At 35.3% G+C, this 19070-nt stretch overlaps 1 protein-coding gene across 11 annotated transcripts in view; it reads left to right on the top strand.

Annotated features, from left to right (window-relative positions):
* The window catches only part of LINGO2 (leucine rich repeat and Ig domain containing 2), a 1371976-nt gene that overhangs the window by 594098 nt on the left and 758808 nt on the right, over window positions 1-19070 (top strand). For all 11 annotated transcript variants that reach the window (XR_009186822.1, XR_009186820.1, XM_071216806.1 and 8 more), the window contains one exon: window positions 10419-10499. The gene's annotated coding sequence lies outside the window, so the exon portion shown is untranslated. The remainder of the gene's footprint in view (window positions 1-10418; window positions 10500-19070) is intronic.

Genomic DNA, 19070 nt, shown 5'->3' with positions numbered 1-19070 from the left:
TTTGTTAGGTCCAATGAGCTTTCTTTCTACCTGTCATCAAGTCTTCCAGGGCTCCAATTAAGTCCCCAAATTAGGTAGCTGAACGGCATATTTGAGAGGGACTACATGAGTCCACAGGCCCACTAAGAAGTGCCTTACCTCTTCTGGGCAGCATTTGGGCTCAGGAATCAACCATTCCAAAAAAGACTGAATAGAAACTGAGATATTATGCTCAGTCATTGCAGCAGTGTTCTCTGAGGGTGATATGTCTCAGAGTTAATATGCAATCCGAAGACCTGGGTTCTGCTCTAAACTCAACTTGCTACTACCAAATCTCTAAACCCCTCAGATCTCCACTTCCTGATCTCGTCAAATATGATTTGAGATCAGATTATTATATGGATCCTTCTAGATTAAACTTATTTTATGGTTGATTGATTCATGAACTTTCACTATGCAATACTTCCTAATTTCCCCTGTTGAAGGTTTTTAAAACTAGCTACTTAAGCTAAGCTATTCTAGTTGAAATAACACCTTTTGGGGAGATACTCAATATAATATGGTGCTCCTGCAGAGATATGACTGGCCCAGGAATGGATTCATCCAGAGTTGGCTTGGCCCTCTAAAAAAATATGGAACAACACTTTCATCAGCCAGGTGTTCCTTCCGTCTGCCAAGACATTCTACCCAGCTCCATATTCCTTTCTCCTTCCTGCCTTTCATTTTTTCCATTCCATGCTTTCCTTTCTTCTCTATGTACTTTTTGTAAATGGCCAAAGGCAATGGTGGGGAGGCTTGAAATTCAGACATTTCACATAGCTATTTGGAAAACCCACTGTGAGGACACCATACAATCTAAGCATTCCACAGTAACATAAGAAGATTTTCTGTGTATCTAAAATATCAAAGTTTGTGATCTATGAGTATTTCCAGGGCAGCAACTTGACTTTTATTCTCTATAGTCTCAGCCCCTTCCCAAGGCATTTGTTCAATAAATGTATAGTGAATAAATGTTGCTTGTTAATAAAAATATTGTTTAATATGTTTTCAATATCTTATAAAAGGAACAATATTTGTGTCAGAAGAAACTGGAATTGAACCATGATTCAAATTGTCTCCAGAGGTCCAGTTCTTAAATACAACCCAGTAAGAACTTCTTTCTTATATTAGAGAAGGAAACTGAAGGTGAAACACATACAAGATCAAAAGTGTTTGCCAAAACTAGTTAGCTGCCAGGCATTAAAGGACCAAATGAATATACCCGAAAAATAGCAATGCTACTCAACAGGGTTGTATGTGCACACTTTTCTTTAAGACTTTTATCCCCAAATTTATACTTAATAGAAGTTATATGAGTAATAATTAATGTTTCTGTTATTCTTTGCTGTAAGTCTTGCATATTCTTTATACTTTTGGAAGAATAGAGTTACAATGGTTTTCTAAAAAGCATCAGCAGGATATCCACATTGACTATGCATTAGGATGTAACACTTCCATCCAGGTACATCAGAAACCAACATACTACTTAGAAGATGAATTATGTGGGAAGTGGGATTTTAAGGAGCACTGCTGTGGCTTTGATCATGATAAAGAGATATTTTAAAGGTTAGAAATATTTTATCAGAACTTCCTGGGAGTCATCAAAGTTTTTGTTTTCACTAATGGCCAAATATGCCAGGAATGAAATGGGATGGGGCAACCAGTTAAACATTTCTTCAGGTGTTTTGTAGTCATTTTAAATATGTTTGAATTGAGGAAAAGTAGAATGATACTGTACCAAGATTTTTTACATACAGTCAACCTTCCCGGAAAGCCAAACAGACATTGTCACAGATTACATGATTTTATGAACATCAAAGAACCAAATTGCTCCAACATGGCTGATCCATATTCTATATCTATTTTTAAATTATTTTTTCTATGCACTCATAGATTCATGCATTTATTTAACTGAAATTTCAATAAATATATATTATAATGATAATTCGAGTGCTATTAGAGGCACTGAATTTGTGCTCTCTTGAAGTTTACATGTTTAGGAGGCAGGAAAAATATCAATTCAATGGATAAATATAATTTCACTGAATAACCATAGCTCACATTTATTGGGTGGTAGCTGTATGCTAAGCCTGTTCTGAGTACTTGTATATATTTGATGGTTAGGCTCATATGTCAACTTGGCCAGGTAATGGTGTCTGGTTTAGTCAAGCAAGCACTGGCCTGAGAATGCTTTGTGGATACAAATCACTAGTAACTTGATTGTATCTATGGCTGCTTATATCTAAAATCAACTGAGGAGATTTCCTTCAGCAATGAGAGATGTCTCATCCAATCAGTAGAAGGCCTTAAAAAGAGAAGTGATGATTTCAGCAATCAGAAGACAGAATTTCCATTTCTACTTCAGCCAGCCAGCTACTCCTGGAGAATTCATTAAGAACCATTATTGGAGTTCCCACTTTTCAGCCTGCCCTACAGAATTTGGACTTCTTCACCCATATAGTCATATGAGACCATTTTATAAAATTTCATAATATTTACAGATAGCTCCTGTTGGTTCTGCTTCCCTAGAGAACCTTGACTAATACATTTATTCACTTATTTAATTCTCACAACCATCCTTAAAGGCAGATAATATTTTACCTCATTTTACAAATAGAGAAACTGTAGCATCGAGATGTTCATACTTTTCCCAGTGTCATGTAGTGGCATCTTCAGGGTTTAAACTCAGTAAGTCTTTGTCTAAATCATTCCACTTTTCTGAGAAATGGCAGGGCAGAAACATTAGGAAGCCAAAATAAACTAATAAAGGGGTCTGCAACTTAAAATGAGGTGTGCCTTTGAAAGTAGTATTTAAACTGAAACCTGAAGTGAGAAGGGACCGGCTAGGCAAAAAGCCAGAAGAGGACTATTTTAACAGAGGGAACAGACAATGTGAGGACCTTGAATTGTGGAAAAGTTTTAGCACAGATGGCTTCTGGTTAATGAGGAAGACAGAGCCAGCATAAGGGCTGGAAAGGTTGCCTGTGGCCAGATCATTAAGGGCCCTTTTAGGTTAAATTAAGGATTAAGAGAAAAATAAATAAATATATGTCCAAAGTACAAAAGGAAGTCATTGAAAGAAAAGCATGAGCCATTTGATATTTAGTATAATTATGGCTGGAATTTAAGGAATGGATTGGAAGGGCAAGAGGACAGGCAAAAAGACCAGTTAGGGGCCATGAGAATAATAAAGGAGATTGAAAATGGCTTGGGCTGGGGGGTGGGGCACAGTTACAGTGGAGATGATGATAGAATTAGGTGAGAGAGAGAGAGAAAGAATAATTCAGGACAATTCATGGGTATTAGGTTCCAGATTTGTATGCCTGATTAATGGTATTTCTGCCTGATATTTCCTCCATTTGAATTACTTCCATGAATTATGACATTTCTTTTCTCAAACGCCTCCGTTAAAATGTACCTACATTAATTGGGATTATCATGGATATATTTTTAGAGTGGCTTATTAAATGGCCCTACCATAGAACAAGAATTTAATGATTATAGATACAGGTAGTTGTAAATGGAACAATGGTAACTGGTGCTTTAGGGACTATGTGAAAACATCAGATGGTGTACTTGAAGGTGAGGATGGGAGGTACAGAACCATTGAAGATACCCACCACAGCTAGACTAGTTGGGTAATGTATTTGGAGCTGGCACTCTCAGCAGAGGTATGTAGAAATGCTAATATTCTTTTCAGTTTCTTAATTCATTTATTAATTTACTCATCCAATAGATACTTACTGGTACAGTTTACTAAGGGCTTTGTACTCTAGTAGAAATTGTGTAAACGACATTATGAATGTGTGGTAAAGTAACTAGGAAAGGGTCATACCCTCAGGGAGGTTGGGCTCGTTTTATTTGTTTGTCTGTTTGTTTTTAACTAAACTGTTTCTGCTACCCTACCACCCTATATGTACTTCTGTGGTTTGATATTTTTCTATAAAGTGTGGTGTATCAGTTGGCCAAAGGGTTGTCAATGCAAAGTACTGGAAATCTGTTGGCTTTTAAAAAGGGTATTTAGCTGGGGTTAAAAACTTACAGTTACAAGGCCCTAAGGAGTCCAACTCCAAGTTGCTTTCTCACCAAAGTCAGTGCCCCGTGTTGAAACAAGATGTTTATTGATCTCTGTGATGGTTCAGCCTTCCCCTCTGGGCTTCCTATCTCTCAGACTGGCATAGGGCTTCCTCTCTCACTTGTCATAGCGCTCATTTTTTCCTCAGCTTTCTACATCAGACTTGGCTCTCTTCCCAAGGTCAGCTGTAAGCTGTTAGGCAAATGGTCCAACTCTCTTCTGGGCCCCAGGATCAGAAATGACTGAGCTCTCTCTCTTCCCAGTTTTTTGAATAATTGTCTGTTTATATCTGCCTACCAAGGGGGAAGGGACCAACCTGAGCCATGTCTTACTGATGTGGTCTAATCACAGCCCTAATATTTTATAATTATTATTTTTAAGTTGTCTTTTTCATAAGGTATATAGATTACAAAGAATGTTACATTAAAAAATATAAGCGGTTCCCACATACCCCACACCCCACTCCTCCACTCCTCCCAATCAACAACCTCTTTCATCAGTGTGGCTCATTCATTGCATTTGGTGAATACATTTTGGAGCACTGCTGCACCGCATGGATTATAGCTTACATTGTAGTTTACACTCTTCTCCAATACATTCAATGGGTTTTGGCAGAATATATAATGTCCAGCATCTGTCCCTGCAATATTATTTAGGACAACTCCAAGTCCCGAAAATGCCCCACATCTTATCTCATCTTCCCTCTCCCTGCCCTCAGCAACTACTGTGGCCACTTTTTCCAGATCAATGCTACAGTTTCTTCTATTACTGGTCACAATAGTTCTATAATAGAATACCAGTAAATTCACTCTAATCCATATTTTATTCCTTCATCCTGTGGACCCTGGGTTGGTGATGTCCATTTCACCTCTATATCGAGAGGGCACAGCCCTAATCTTAACAGATAATTTAATCCAGTGCCCCTCAACTGAGTCCAATATAATCAAAGGATATCACACCCAGGAGAATAGATTAGTTTCCAAACATCATCTTTCTCTTTTTGCGATTCACAAAAATAATCTCAAACTGCCATAGGTGGTTATGGTGGTTAAGGAATATTTTTGTGTATACTGTTATCAAAATGCCATTATTGATATCTTTTAATGAGAACTAGTATCACATTGCCATTAATAGTTCAAGCTCTAGAGCATATCACCTGAGTTTAAATCTCAGCTCTGTTATTTGTGAGGCTAATTAATCTCTTTGTGCCTCAATTTTCCATCTTTCAATCAGGATAAAAATAGTATCACTTGGTTGCTGTAGGAACTAAGTGAGCTAATAGTGAGCTAATTAAGTACTTAGATGGTATGAAAAAGCATTCAGTGTGTATTGATTATTATTAAGGTATAAAAGACACAAGAAAATTTTTATATACATGTATGTTTGTGTGTTTGTGTAAAGAGTTGGATTTTATAAAGTCGTGTTTTTAAGATCAAACAGAAACATGCCATTCAATTGCAAAAAGTTTTAACCGTAATAGATTTTAAACTTCTTAAAATTTATTACAAAGTCAATAAAAAAAAAATTTAAGCACAATCAAAAGTTTTAACTTGATTGACCTAATGAAAACATAAGAGTGAATTCCTTTTAGACTTGGTTTTTTAAAGATTAAAGCAAATAAAAATGCTGATATCCCTACCACGTACCTCTGTAAAAAAGTCAAGAACAAAAGGAGATATAAGCCACCAAAGCAATCCAGAATGAAATCCTTGTCATTCTGTTGGGAGCCCCAAACAAAGCAGTTTAAAGCCAGGAAACTTAAAATAATGAAAAATCAAAAATGTCTTCTTTCATCACTGCTATTGTCTATTGAAGAGCAGGTGATATCCATTTCATATTGAAATAGGATTTAGTGAAGTGAAATGGTGCAAGACTCGCTTTTGGCAGGATCTTTGGGAACGTGCTTTAAGTGGAATCTCTAGAGGAAGATTCAATCAAGTACTACTGTCATTATACCTCTTTTTCAACCTGGAAGAAGTGTTTGCTTTTAATATTAAAAAATTCTAGTGAATGTTAGAGTCAAAATTACCTAGGGAGTATATTTCTCCTCTGTCCCTTCTGTCTTCCCTCTGTTTCTCTGGTATATAATGTGGTAGTTTGAGTCTCTTGTGAAACCCAGAAAATTTCTTCAGCTAGTCCATTCCTGTACATCTATTATAGATGGGATATTTTGATTAAATTACTTTAATTAGGGGCCTTTGAGTAGCTGTTTTTTACATCAAAATTAAGAATTGTATAGCTTGTTAGTATTAATATAACTATTTTGTGAAACTAGACTTAAGAGCTATATAACTATTCTATTAGATTTTTAATAAAATTAAAATAGAATGAATAATATATCCCATTTTTTCTGGCCTAGTGAAAATTTTTAAGTATTGTTGAATAAATTCATGTTTCCAAGAAATGTCATTTATAGGATATCTCTTTTGTTAGGAAAATCATAGCATAGCAAAATCATAGCAAGTTAGGTTTTATATGGAGGAAGACTTTTTTCAAAATATTGGGTATTACATTTTATAAATCTTAAGACAATATTCTTGTACAAGTCTAAAATTTAACATTAATGAGACAAACAAATGGTATTGCTTTTTAATAACCATCCTTTAAAAAAAGGGTCAAACTAGCAAACAAAAGAAAATTAAAGCTTTTATTGAGAACTTTCCTTTATTTAACAACACTGAAATGTTAGTGATAAAACACAAAGTTCACCAGTTCTGGTCAAATATGCTTATTACAGGTTTCAAGTTTTATTAAGCACCACTGTACTGTATTTAACATTTGTTTTAACTAGTCCCATGCCCAGAGCTATCCACTGTTGAAACATTGGAAGCAATTTACATAATGGAAAATCTGTGATCTTGAGAAAATTGTTACATCACTGTCTAAGTCTCAGCTCCTTATTCTTAAATAATAAGGAGCTGTGGACAATAATATTTCTCACATGGATAAATTAAATCATGTATTTAAAGCACTAAATATCATATCTATATATATATTTCTCTTTCAATATAGTTCTTAAGTGCATTGGTATCAGAGTGTACAAAGCCTCTGGACAGTTATATAATAAACGTTTATAATAACATTTAAAATTTTTCAGTGCATTGAAGAATCCCTTTTAGAAGATTCAGTATATTGCCTCTGAAAAAGATTTCTGCTTTCCCCTCCCCCCCCCCTTGAAATAATGTAGGGAAATCTCTAGGAAGTTTTGTGGAAGAAGATATTAATGGTTAAAGTGTCTACCCTTTTATTTAAACAAAGGTTTTCAAACTTTTTCTCTGATACTCTTGTAAAGGTAGAAATGTAAACTCATACCTTAGCGGTACATATACCTAGAGATGTAAACAGTGTAGGTGAATGTTTCTCCATCTGAAACTTCAATTATTATTAGATGTATAGAAAGATTGCCATGTTTTCCTTTGCCTTCCAAAGCACACCACCAAAAACCTAAAGGACATGTTTACTCCAGTTGAAAGACATGAACTTAAAGTTTTGCTTATCCTTGGAAATTATTATAATTGTCTAAAGCAAACAAAACAATATTATTTTATAAATTGCATTTACATGACACTAGCCTTGAAGATAAAGCCATTTAGTTTGAACAGGGAATAAGTCAGCCCTGGTTGTGGATCAAAATATTAATCCCTTAAAATTTATTGTTACCCACAGCATGTTCATGGACTCACTTTAACTTCTTTTCTCTCTTCATCATTATCTCCTTCTCATAGTAATATTTTTCTACTTGTAGATAACGGTAAACCAAGAACATGCCATTCCATATTTCACTAAATCCTGGGAACTGTGCGAGGTGCATTACACCTGTAATCCGTACATCAATTCATGCTGTACTTAGAGAAGTTATGTAGATGGGGCTGCATATCCTTCTGGGATTCCTTTATTGTGTAAACAATCATCTTAATATAGAAGGATTCTAGAAATAATGGAGTGGCAGAGAAGCAATGTCATGTAGTGAAAAGGGAGCTAACTTGAGTGCCTGAAGACCTGTAACCTTATCTATATCCACCCGTAAATAATCATGTGATTTGCAGCCAAAAATCAAACTTAATTTTCTAGACCCAAGGTAAAATATTCTGGGTATGTTTGATGAAGTTTTCCTGGGTTGGTATTCTCAGGATTTATCAGGTCTACTGCATGCTTTTGGTGTGATTTTATTGAAGATTCTAAGCATGTGGGCAGATCACATGATCTTGGACAACTTCTGAGGCTGAATTTCTAGAGGGCTGAAGGTCTCTCATCTTGCTTGCTGCCATTTGGCACAAAATGTAATGATCAATCATTGTAACCTTCATAAGAAATACAGTTTTGCATTTCTTTTGTCTAATATTCCATTAATAACTCAGTAAACTCTGAAGGAAATTCTACTTAGACCAATGTACCTCTGCTGCCCCCCAAAATCACTCCAAAATCACATTTATTTTTATGAGTTGCATCAACAAATTTCTTCTACCTTCTTCTGTCTCCTCTCCTTCTGTTGCCAATTTTTCCTCTTATTTAGTGAAACCATTTCCCTTTAATCTCCTATATCTAGTTACTTGTCTTGCATTCATTCCATTTATTTTCTTATTTTTCATGTCTCTCAACCACTATTTGTCCTTTTTATTTATTTATTTAAAAAAAATTTTTTTTAAAGGTTTCTTTCTCTCCCCTTTCCTCCCCTGTTGTCTGCTCTCTGTGTCCATTTGCTGTGTGTTCTGTGTCTGCTTGTATTCTCGGCAGCACCAGGAATCCGTGTCTCTTTTTGTTGGGTCATCTTGCTGTGTCAGCTCTCCATGTGTGCAGTGCCACTCCTGGGCAGGTTGTGCTTTTTTCACATGGGGCAGCTCTCCTTGCAGGGTGCACTCCTTGCACATGGGACACCCCCACACAGGGATGCCCTTGCGTGGCACAGCACTCCTTGCATGCGGCAGCACTGCACATGGGCCAGCTCACCACACGGGTCAGGAGGCCCTGGGTATCGAACCCTGAACCCTCCCATATGGTAGGCAGATGCTCTGTCACTTGAGCCATGTCCACGTCCCTCTATTTGTTCTTAATTAAAATTTTCTTCCAAGAAATTCTTCCTCCATAAAAATGTTATGTATCTAATCTTGAAATGTATTCATAAACTTAAGTTTTTTTGAGGTTCCAAAGACTTTTTTTTCCCATTAGAATGCTAACATACAAGTTTCAGGCAACTAGATACTGGATTTTGTTTAATAATTTTCACCTTCTATAAACATTTTGCATTATTCAATAAACACTATAGGCATCCAATAAACATTTTAAACATTTTAAGCAAGGTAAAGTCATAGAACTTAAAATTTATAATTAGTTGGAAACAGGACTTTGTTTTATGGAACATGCAACGTCCAATTTACTATTTTATGCTAAAACATATAATATGACACAATGGAGAATATGACACTACTGATGTTTATTTTGTTGATTAAATGAGATAGGCATATGAAAGCACCAGCCACAGTACTTATCATAGTGAGCCTTAAATAAAGGTTTAGGTGTGTTTGCTGTGAATTATAAATAATAAAATGAGAACAAGGAAGAAATGTGTGAATACAGAGTTAGACAATGTCCATACATTGGAGAAATTGATGTGTTCTCAGGGAAAGCATGTCCTGCAAGATATTTAGAAGGTCAAAAATTGTGATTTATTTTATTTCAGTATTTTCTGGCACTTCTGTAACGTTCTGGCTAGTGTTTTAAACTTTTAGAACATTCACTTTCTTTGCCAAAAGTGGTCAATACTTTCAAAGTTGGTTTCCACTAACATAAATGAGGAAAAATAATGATTCTTTAAAAAATGTTTCTTCCACAGAAAATTGAAACAGGTTGTATATGTTGAATTAGCATTATTCTATGTACTCTACAGCATTACTTATTCAAAGAAAGAAAAGGAATTGATGGTAAAATTTAAACAATGAACCAGCCCCCTATTACTTATAACTCAACATTATGACTGAAAATATGTATGTTGGTAATGTGTATATAGTAAGAAAACATTTCAATTACAAATGATGCAGTTTTTATAGTAAATAGCCATTCCCAGTAAAGTAACGTGCAATTGAGTAGTTTTATTTTTTATAGTGCTTCAAGATCTGGGGTTTATTTTAGTGCCTTGGAAGTCCCAGACAGATGCAATTTTCATTACTTCATTGTACATATAACAAAAGCAGTCATAACAGCCATAAGTAGGGAAGTACTAGTCAATGGAAGTGTAGAGTAATGTTAAAAATTTCATGACTAATCACCATCATTTTACAAAGACATGCATTGCTCTAAATATTCTCTTTTGACTTCTTTTTATTTATAGGAATTGAAGAATACCACTGGAAAACTGTATCATGAGCTGCTTGGGTTTCTAAACTTTCCAGTGGATTTTTAATCATATGAGGTAAATATAAAATTCATTTTCATTTTAATTTCAGTATTCAATGACATATCATTTATTTTCAGCCTTAAGATTTTTTAATACCAAAAGCAGCAAATTTGTTTTTATTTAATCATATATTTAATTAAGTGGTGTTGAAGGTTTGTGAACTTCAAAGTGACTAGTAGAAGTTTCCTGCATGTTATTAATTAATTGCTGGGCTTGTACATTTTTATCTGTAAAAGTATCATATATGTAACATGTTTCAGACAATATGTATAATGGGTTTGCTTAAAATAATTTGTCATTTAAATACCATTTTAGCTTTGTAAAATGTTGTAGTGTGAAGGCTAAGGATGCTTTTTTCCTAAATTTCAGAGTAAAGTTTATTTCAACTTCAAAAAAAAAACAACAGTCAAAGATAGCTTAACAAATTATGGGAGCATTACTTTAAAAAATTCTGTCCAGGTACATTTATCTTATTTAATCCTAAAAACAAACTCAATTGTTACATATATTTACAGTATTGTTTTATTAATATTTATGACATGATAGTGATGTCAAATATGAAGCTATACATTTAAACATGGAAGCTGAATTACTTCTGGGATCTTACTTTTCTGTAGTGCAGTAGGCAGCTTAACATTGTTATTAACTCTGCAATTAAAAAAGTATAATAATAGAAACTACCTAATAGCCTTTTAGTGGCTCCTGTATGTGTGATGTGGGAGAGTCCCTTTACCCTGGAAATTTTCTTAGATTTTCTACCTTCTCCAGTGATGATCATTTAGCAAGTATCACAACAAACCTTTTTTTTTTTTTTCTAGTTGTTGGAGAGTAAATTAGGAAATTTGCACTTGCTACTTTTTTTCCCACCACCCAAAATTACAGAGAAAGAGATTAGTAATCATAGAGTATCCAGGAATATAAAAGCTTGGCAAGTTGCTGTTAAGAAAGGGAAATATACGGATGGGGCTACATCACTTGAATCTTCAAGAAGTCTAACGTGAAGCAGTCAAAGGAGATTTGCCATTAAAACAAATGGGCGTCAGCGTATGGGAACATGCCTGCTTCCAACACTGTCTCACATATCTGTCAGACAAGCGGTGAGAGAAAACAAGGAATGCCTTGTACTTAAATAGTCTTGCCACAGGACCGATACCGGTTATACACATTTTCACACATATACACACACCCTCTCTCATACACACACACACATCAGCCTAGGTTGGCTTTGGAGGTCCAAAGAAAGCTGACAGCCTGCATGTACAGAAATACAGAGATAAATGAATATATTTCCAGTGGTGTTGAGTAGAAATTAAACAGGTATAGAATACCCTGAATTGGTCACTTAAAAAAAAAAAAGTGACAATGACAGAATTTAATTATGACCTCGTCAATGCAATATATTGCTCATATTTTACAGTGGTCTCCATTATGTTAATTTGAATGGGATAATAAGGAAAGAATGTATAGTCTTGTGAAAAGAATTGGGAGAAACTGCTAATTCTTATAGCATAAAATAGTAACATTTACAGGGCTCTGCCAATCAGAAAGATTATTTAAAACTCATTCAAGATTAATATACATATGAAATGATTTGAAGACACTGAAATTTCTTCTTCAGGTATTTCTTAGAATATGCTTTCGTAGTTTCTTTTGTTAATTCAAGTAATTCTAGTAAGGTACTTGAATTCTGCAGTCTACCTCTGACTGTGAACCCAAAGAGCACTAACTGTCTTCAGAATTACCTTGATAGTACTGTATATAGTTAGATTATTTTTTATCACCTAAAAATGAACCACGCATTATTAATTCATGCAATGATTAGAATTATTAGAGGCTACTTTGAAAATAGTTTCTGGCAGAATTTTTTAAAATTCACTGGCAATTTTCATTTTTAACAAAAATTTCAAGTGTGTAACATCAGCAGAATGAAAGGACAGATTTCATACCCTCTAAGTTCTTGTTCTGACAATTAAGTCTGTTTTCACTATGCTTTTCAGTCCCCTCCCCCAAAACTGGTTCTTTCTCCTTTGCCTACACAGTCATTTGTTACTGTCATGGAAAATAACAAAGGGAGACTGCAAATTTACAGCTTCCCTTTCCCCATCCCGGTGCCCAGAGTCACTAAACTACTAACCCATTCTTTTACTGCAAATTTCTAAGAAAATAAGAAAAATGTGAATATTGCAGAGATGATGTGTGTTGTACAAAGTATCATAGACCCAAGTTTAGAAGTTAAGTGTCAGTGGTATAATGACCTGTGTTGGTATAATGACCTGGGTACAAATGAAATGCTGGTCGTTTTAACCGAGGTATATTTAACAGAAAGGAGCTGTAAAATAGCTGAACACTCTCTGAATACCAGATCAGTCCCAAAACTGTTGGTTCGGTTCACAAGTTGAAGGATATTTATAAACTCAGGGATCAATGCCAAGAGCAAACACACTCATGAGGAAATCTGATTGTTTAAAAGAATTAGGCATGCCGTGATTAGAGAAAAGACTTACAAATGTTAGAGCTGATGCTAATGCTCTATAAATATTTGTATGAATATCAGGTGGAAGGGAATTTAGACTTTATGTCTGTAATTCTGAGGGAGGCCCCAGGACCTTTGGTGTAATATGACTAAATAAGGGAAATAGTATTTTAACAATTTGATCTGGGTTTAGTTTACGTCAACAACAGCAACAACAACAATCACAACAAACCAACGCAAAACTGAGAACATTAGAATTTCTTCCAAAATAGAATGAGCTGATGCATGAGGAGTTTAAACTCCTGACTGTAGAGATGCTACTTGGTGTTGCTGGCCAGGCCCCTGCTTCTCAAGGGTCCCAGAGAGGGATTCATGCATTAACCAGTGTGCATCTCTTTCATTATTCTATCATGCTGTGATGATCTTTTACAGGGAGAAATATCCTATACTTGCATCGTTAGACCATTTTATTTGGTACTAAGTGATAATTTTTTATGCTGCATGTTTTCTTAAGGTGATCTTTATAAAAGGAAGTTTCATTTAGGAAAAAAAAACCCAACAAATAATAAAAAATGGATTTGAACTTGGAATGAATTATTTACTTTTAGTTCATCTGTAAACTGAAACGGCTAAGCAAGACAATCCGTAAGATTCTCTCTAGCTCCGAAAATCTGTGTATTTCATCTATCTGAAATATCTGCCAGAGGTGAGGTGGCACGTTATGTTTAGTTGTCATAATCCCAGGCTAAGTCAGCCTGCCTGCTTATTGGATCTTCCTTTACTAATCTGAGAAGTGTGTGATAAAACAATTACTCACAAGATAATGTTGTCATTGAGGCTCAAGAACTAATTTTTGTAAGGAGGAACGACTTGAAATAAATCACTATAAATGAAATGCTTTGCTATTTTACTGTCCTTGAGTTAGAACCCAAATTATTTAGTTAGCTAGGACTACATTTTATAGCCATTTTACAGCATAGATTAAAGATAAATATTTTAATGGGTACTTCACTTATATTTTTTAATGATTTAGGATCATGGCTAGAATAAGATATTGGAGTCTTAATAAATTAATATTTTGGATAAAACCAGATTTTTTTCTGAGGAAAGTCTTGGCATTTGCTATAGATAGTCCCTTCTGCACTTCTCTGTAATAAGTACAAACATAGCCTGTTTAGATAAGTGTTCTGCTTAGGCCACTCGGCTTCATGAATGGATGCGAAAATTATGCAGGTTTTAAAAACTTATGGGTAGTAGAGCAGGTATAGCTCAATGGTTGAGAACGTGCTTTGTATATACAAAATCCTGGGTTCAATGCCCAGGACTTTGTCCTAAAAACAAAACAAAACAAAACAAATAAACTTGGGTATGTCCTTAATTAGGAACTCCTAATATTTGTGGTTCTGGGACCTATCATAAAGTATATAATTCATAATTCCTGCCTGCCAATATTGATCAACAGTGTAGTTGCAAAAAATTATATTGAAGAGGGCTTGCCTAAATGATATGAATCTTTTTTATTCATCTATATAGTATAAATTTTGCCAGTGAATGAAGCAAGTTTACCGAAATCTTTGTATTTATTCTATTTTTTTATTGTTGTTCCTTGTAAAAGTGCTTACACTGAACTGAAGCTTGAATCAGTACCATACACTTGTATTAATTTCTGTTATACGTACTAGAAATCCACATTTGCATTTTCTAGTAGTAATATTATTTATGTTGTACATTTCTTTATCCCTTTAAAGTTAATTCATTATACAGATCATGGGACATATTTCCTTCAGGTCTCAGCACCCCAAATTGCAGAGCATATTCTGGCAATTTGTTTTCTCCTAACTTATGAGTCCAGTTAATTAAGTAATAGATATATTTGTAAGTAGTTATAGAGTGCAAGAAAGTTCAAAAGCAAATGTCTTGCACAAGTCTGACAAGTAAGCAGAATTGAATGGAATGTACATGATAGTAAAGGGTAACTGCTCTGGGATCAGGTTGGTGGTAGCTCCCTTCTCTTGTTTCAGGTTAGGAAAGATAGGATCAGGAAGCTACCTCATTTTCCTCTTTGGTGCCTTTATCAGGATGTTATTGTGAAGATTAAATAAAATAATCACTTAATATATTAATACATATTTAATAAATGTTAGCTATTGTGAGTCTTAAAATATGTTCCCTAGAAGCATCTTTTCAACCAGCTTTATTGTTATATCAAAATACATCTTTGAAAAGAGCATGTGGCTCAACCGATAGTCTGTCTACCATATGAAGGGTCCAGGGTTCGATCCCCAGGGCCTCCTGCCCGTGTGGTGAGCTGGCCCACGTGCAGTGCTGCAGCATGCAAGGAATGCCATGCCACGCAGGGACGCCCCTGCGTAGGGGTGCCCCATGCACAAGGTATGCATCCCACAAGGAGAGCCGCCCCATGTGAAAAAATAAAGAAAGCACACCCCGCCCAGGAGTGGCACTGCACACATGGAGAGCTGACGCAGCAAGATGACACAACAAAAAAGAAATGCAGTTTCCCGGTGCCACCAGATAATGCAAGTGGACAAAAGAAGAACACACAGCAAATGGACACAGACAGCAGACAAAAGAGGAGAAGGGGAGAGAAATAAATAAAATAAATCTTAAAAAAAAATACATCCATGTATGGATTCCTTCAGGAAACATTTACTGAGCACCTATTAATTTTCCAATTATTGCTTGTATGTATGAATAGACAACACAGATGAAATCTCTGTTGTCATAGAGCTTATGGTCATATATGGAGGGCTGTGGAATATAGTGTCCATTAACAATAAAAATATGTGAAAGAAAATATTTAAGTAACAAATATTAGGTTGGAAGTAAAACAAATTGAGAGCCTGAGGAGCTACACTGAATTCTGTTGTCAGGAAAGGCCTTACTGTAAGGGCATTTTCACCTGGGATTTTTTTTTTTCTTTTAGGCTGGCAGTCATAAGTTTATGTTTATTTTTGCAAGATTTACATTTTATGTGAAATGAAGCAATATTAACTCTTAGTAGATAGTGGAAAGTTAGGTATGTACATTGTAATCCTTAGAACAAGGTATAGCTAAAAATCCAATAGATAAATTAAAAGAAACTCTAAAATATATCCACATACCCTAAAAAAGCAGAAAAAGGGACTAGAACAAAAAATGAAATGGACAAACAGAAAACAAATAATAAAACATTATATCTAAATCCAGCCATTTCAATAATTACGTTATATTAATGAACTAAACACTACAATTGAAAGGCAGGGATTATTATAACACATAAGCCCACCAAAGTATTTATAAGAGAAATACTTTAAATATAAAGATTTGATAGGGATGTGTCACACCAAAGAAAGATGTTGTCAATGGGGGCAAGTGTGGGAAGGAGAGGGGTTGGGGCACATGGGAATTCTCCATATCCTTGATGCAACATCCATGCAATCCAATATTTATGAAAAAAAAAAAAGATAAAAATAAAAATCAATTGGCCGTAAATGTGAGGGCTGATTTCTGGACTCTCAGTTTGACTCCATTGGTCTATGTGTCTGTCCTTGTGCCAGTGCCATGCTACTTTGATTATTATGGCTTGGTAATTTTAAGATTGGGGAAAAACAGATTCAGATAGGTAGAAATAAATGGATGGAAAATATGTACAATTTCTCTTTTTTTGCTTTGTAATATGCTTGTTAAAATATTTTAATATTTTATATTTTAAGAGCTTTAAATGTTACATAAAAAATATAGGGGAGCCCTATATGCCCCACCCCTTCCTCTCACACCTCCCATATCACAACATCCTCCATCAGTGTGGCACGTGTGTTACAGTTGATGAGCACATATTGAAGCATTGCTACTAGCTGTGGACTGTAATTTACAATATGGTTTCCAGTCTGCCCCACACAATTTTATAGATTATGACAAAATATATAACGGCCTGTATCCATCATTGCATTGTCATGCAGGACAATTCCAATGTCCCCAAAATGCCCCCATATTACACTTATTCTTCACTCTATATCAAAGCTGGGATCTTAATTATCCTTTTAATGATAGGAGCCATCCATGCATTATCTGCAGTAGGACCCATTTAAGGAAAAGGAAAATCTGGTCCCCCAAAAAGACCAAAATGATGATTTGATCAGAGAAATTCCAGGTTGCTGTGGGATGGCCATGCAATGAAAGTCCATGCACGTAGGCATGGATCTGTCTTTCTTTCCTTCCATAATTAAAAGCCAGGACCCACTTACATGGAGGCGTTGGGTTATTTTCATTTCTAATACTCTTCTCTCATTTTCCTCTTATTTCCAAATGCTCACCTCACATTGGTAAACTGACCAAGGCCTTACTCCCAAGACAGTTCCCTCTGACTTGTATTTTCCTTGAAGGCATCCAACCTGAGCCAAGTAAAATCCTCAATTCGGGCTTAAATTTGGAGTGGAGTGAGATAGGTTGATGAAACTTCTAATCTAGAAGATTCCTGCCCAGTTTATCACAGTTCACCATATTGGCATTTAGGCCCCAGAGACACTAAATAACCAAATGGAGCCTTGCCTTCCTTTGCTATTGTTGCTTGCTTATAGTTCCCTTGTAGGCAACAAAAAGAGAGTACTTTTTGTCTGAGGAAGAAGTTCAGTAATTCTGGATTCTTCTATAAACCTCACCATGATTTCTCCTAGGTACTAACTTCACCTCTAGCATTATTGCATCTGCCCTGTCCTTCCCACCTCACTTACTTTTATATTTCACCAAAACAAGAAAGTAAGCTCTCCCAAATCTTTTTAGGAATAAAGTAGGACACAAAATATTGCCTTTCTATGAATATTTAATTTCTTACTTCTATTTACCAAATATCTCATATTATTCATTGATAGCATTCTGGTTCTTTATGAATGTCACCATCTCATTAGTCTTTTTTAAACTAACTTTATTTCAAATTCAAATAAAAAATGAGTAACAGGAAAAGGCACATCAACAAGTTATTAGCATTATTCCTAAAAAGTTCTGTCCAGGCACTTTTATCACATCAAAATCCAACTAATAACTAGTTGTTCCCTTAGTGTTCGGAAAGATACACAGATGAACACAGATTATTTTAATGACATATTTAAGGTGTCCTTGTTAATAAAAAAAATGACAAAGAGAAAAATGCTTAAGAATATTCATATCTTACAAAACCAAACCCCATATTCTTACTTTTTACCGTTAGCATTAATATAGTACCAACTTCGCTTTTGTTACAAAAATATTACAATGTTGTTAACTATAATCTATAAATGACATTAGTTATATTTCCCATGTACCACCACATTCTTAATACCTTGTAGTAGAAGACCACTCCTGTATTTATATTATTAACCACAATCCTCATATCTGCCCAAATCACTGTCATACATTCCCTATGTTATCCTTCAGTTGTCCTCCAACTAACATTAATCTCCCCAGACTTCTTTCAGTGACAATCATATCCATAAACCAACAGTATTGGTTATATTAATTATAATGTGTTACCATCAAATCCAACCATTGCCACATGTTTACATTTGACCTTATTAAACATTCTGCCTACATCCAGCAGCATCATTCCCTTCTCATCCCACATTTTATCTCCCACCAACCTATACTTCATAGTCCAATGTCATAAGTCTATTCATTGTACTTAGTTCATATAGTGAGACCATATGTATTTTTCAGGGTTCTCTAGGGAAACACAATCAACAAAGGATATCTGTTGATAGTAAGAGATTTATCAGAATCTCACACACAGCCATAGGGTTGCACAAGTCCAGGTTCCACAGGCAGCCTGCAACCAGGAGCTCCAATGAAAGTCCAATGAAGATTCTTGATGAGTTCTGGGAGATGTTGGCTGTCCAAAGACAAAATGGGAAATTCTCTCTCAATGCTAGAATCACTTCCCCTTTTAAAGGATTCAACTGATTGGGTTAAGCATCACTCATTGCTGATGGCAATCTCCCTGACTGATATAATTATAGCCAGCTATCTATGATTTACCACTTCAGTAAAGTCAATGGTGACTAAAGTCCATAAGTGCCCTTGTATTACAGTTAACCCAGTGCTTGCTTGACCAAACAACTGGGCACAATTACCTGGCAGAGTTG

This window comes from Dasypus novemcinctus, chromosome 8, assembly GCF_030445035.2.
Source record: "Dasypus novemcinctus isolate mDasNov1 chromosome 8, mDasNov1.1.hap2, whole genome shotgun sequence".
Taxonomy (NCBI): Eukaryota; Metazoa; Chordata; class Mammalia; order Cingulata; family Dasypodidae; genus Dasypus; species Dasypus novemcinctus.
Note: the sequence above shows the minus strand (reverse complement) of the source record. Positions and strands in the feature narration are given on the sequence as shown.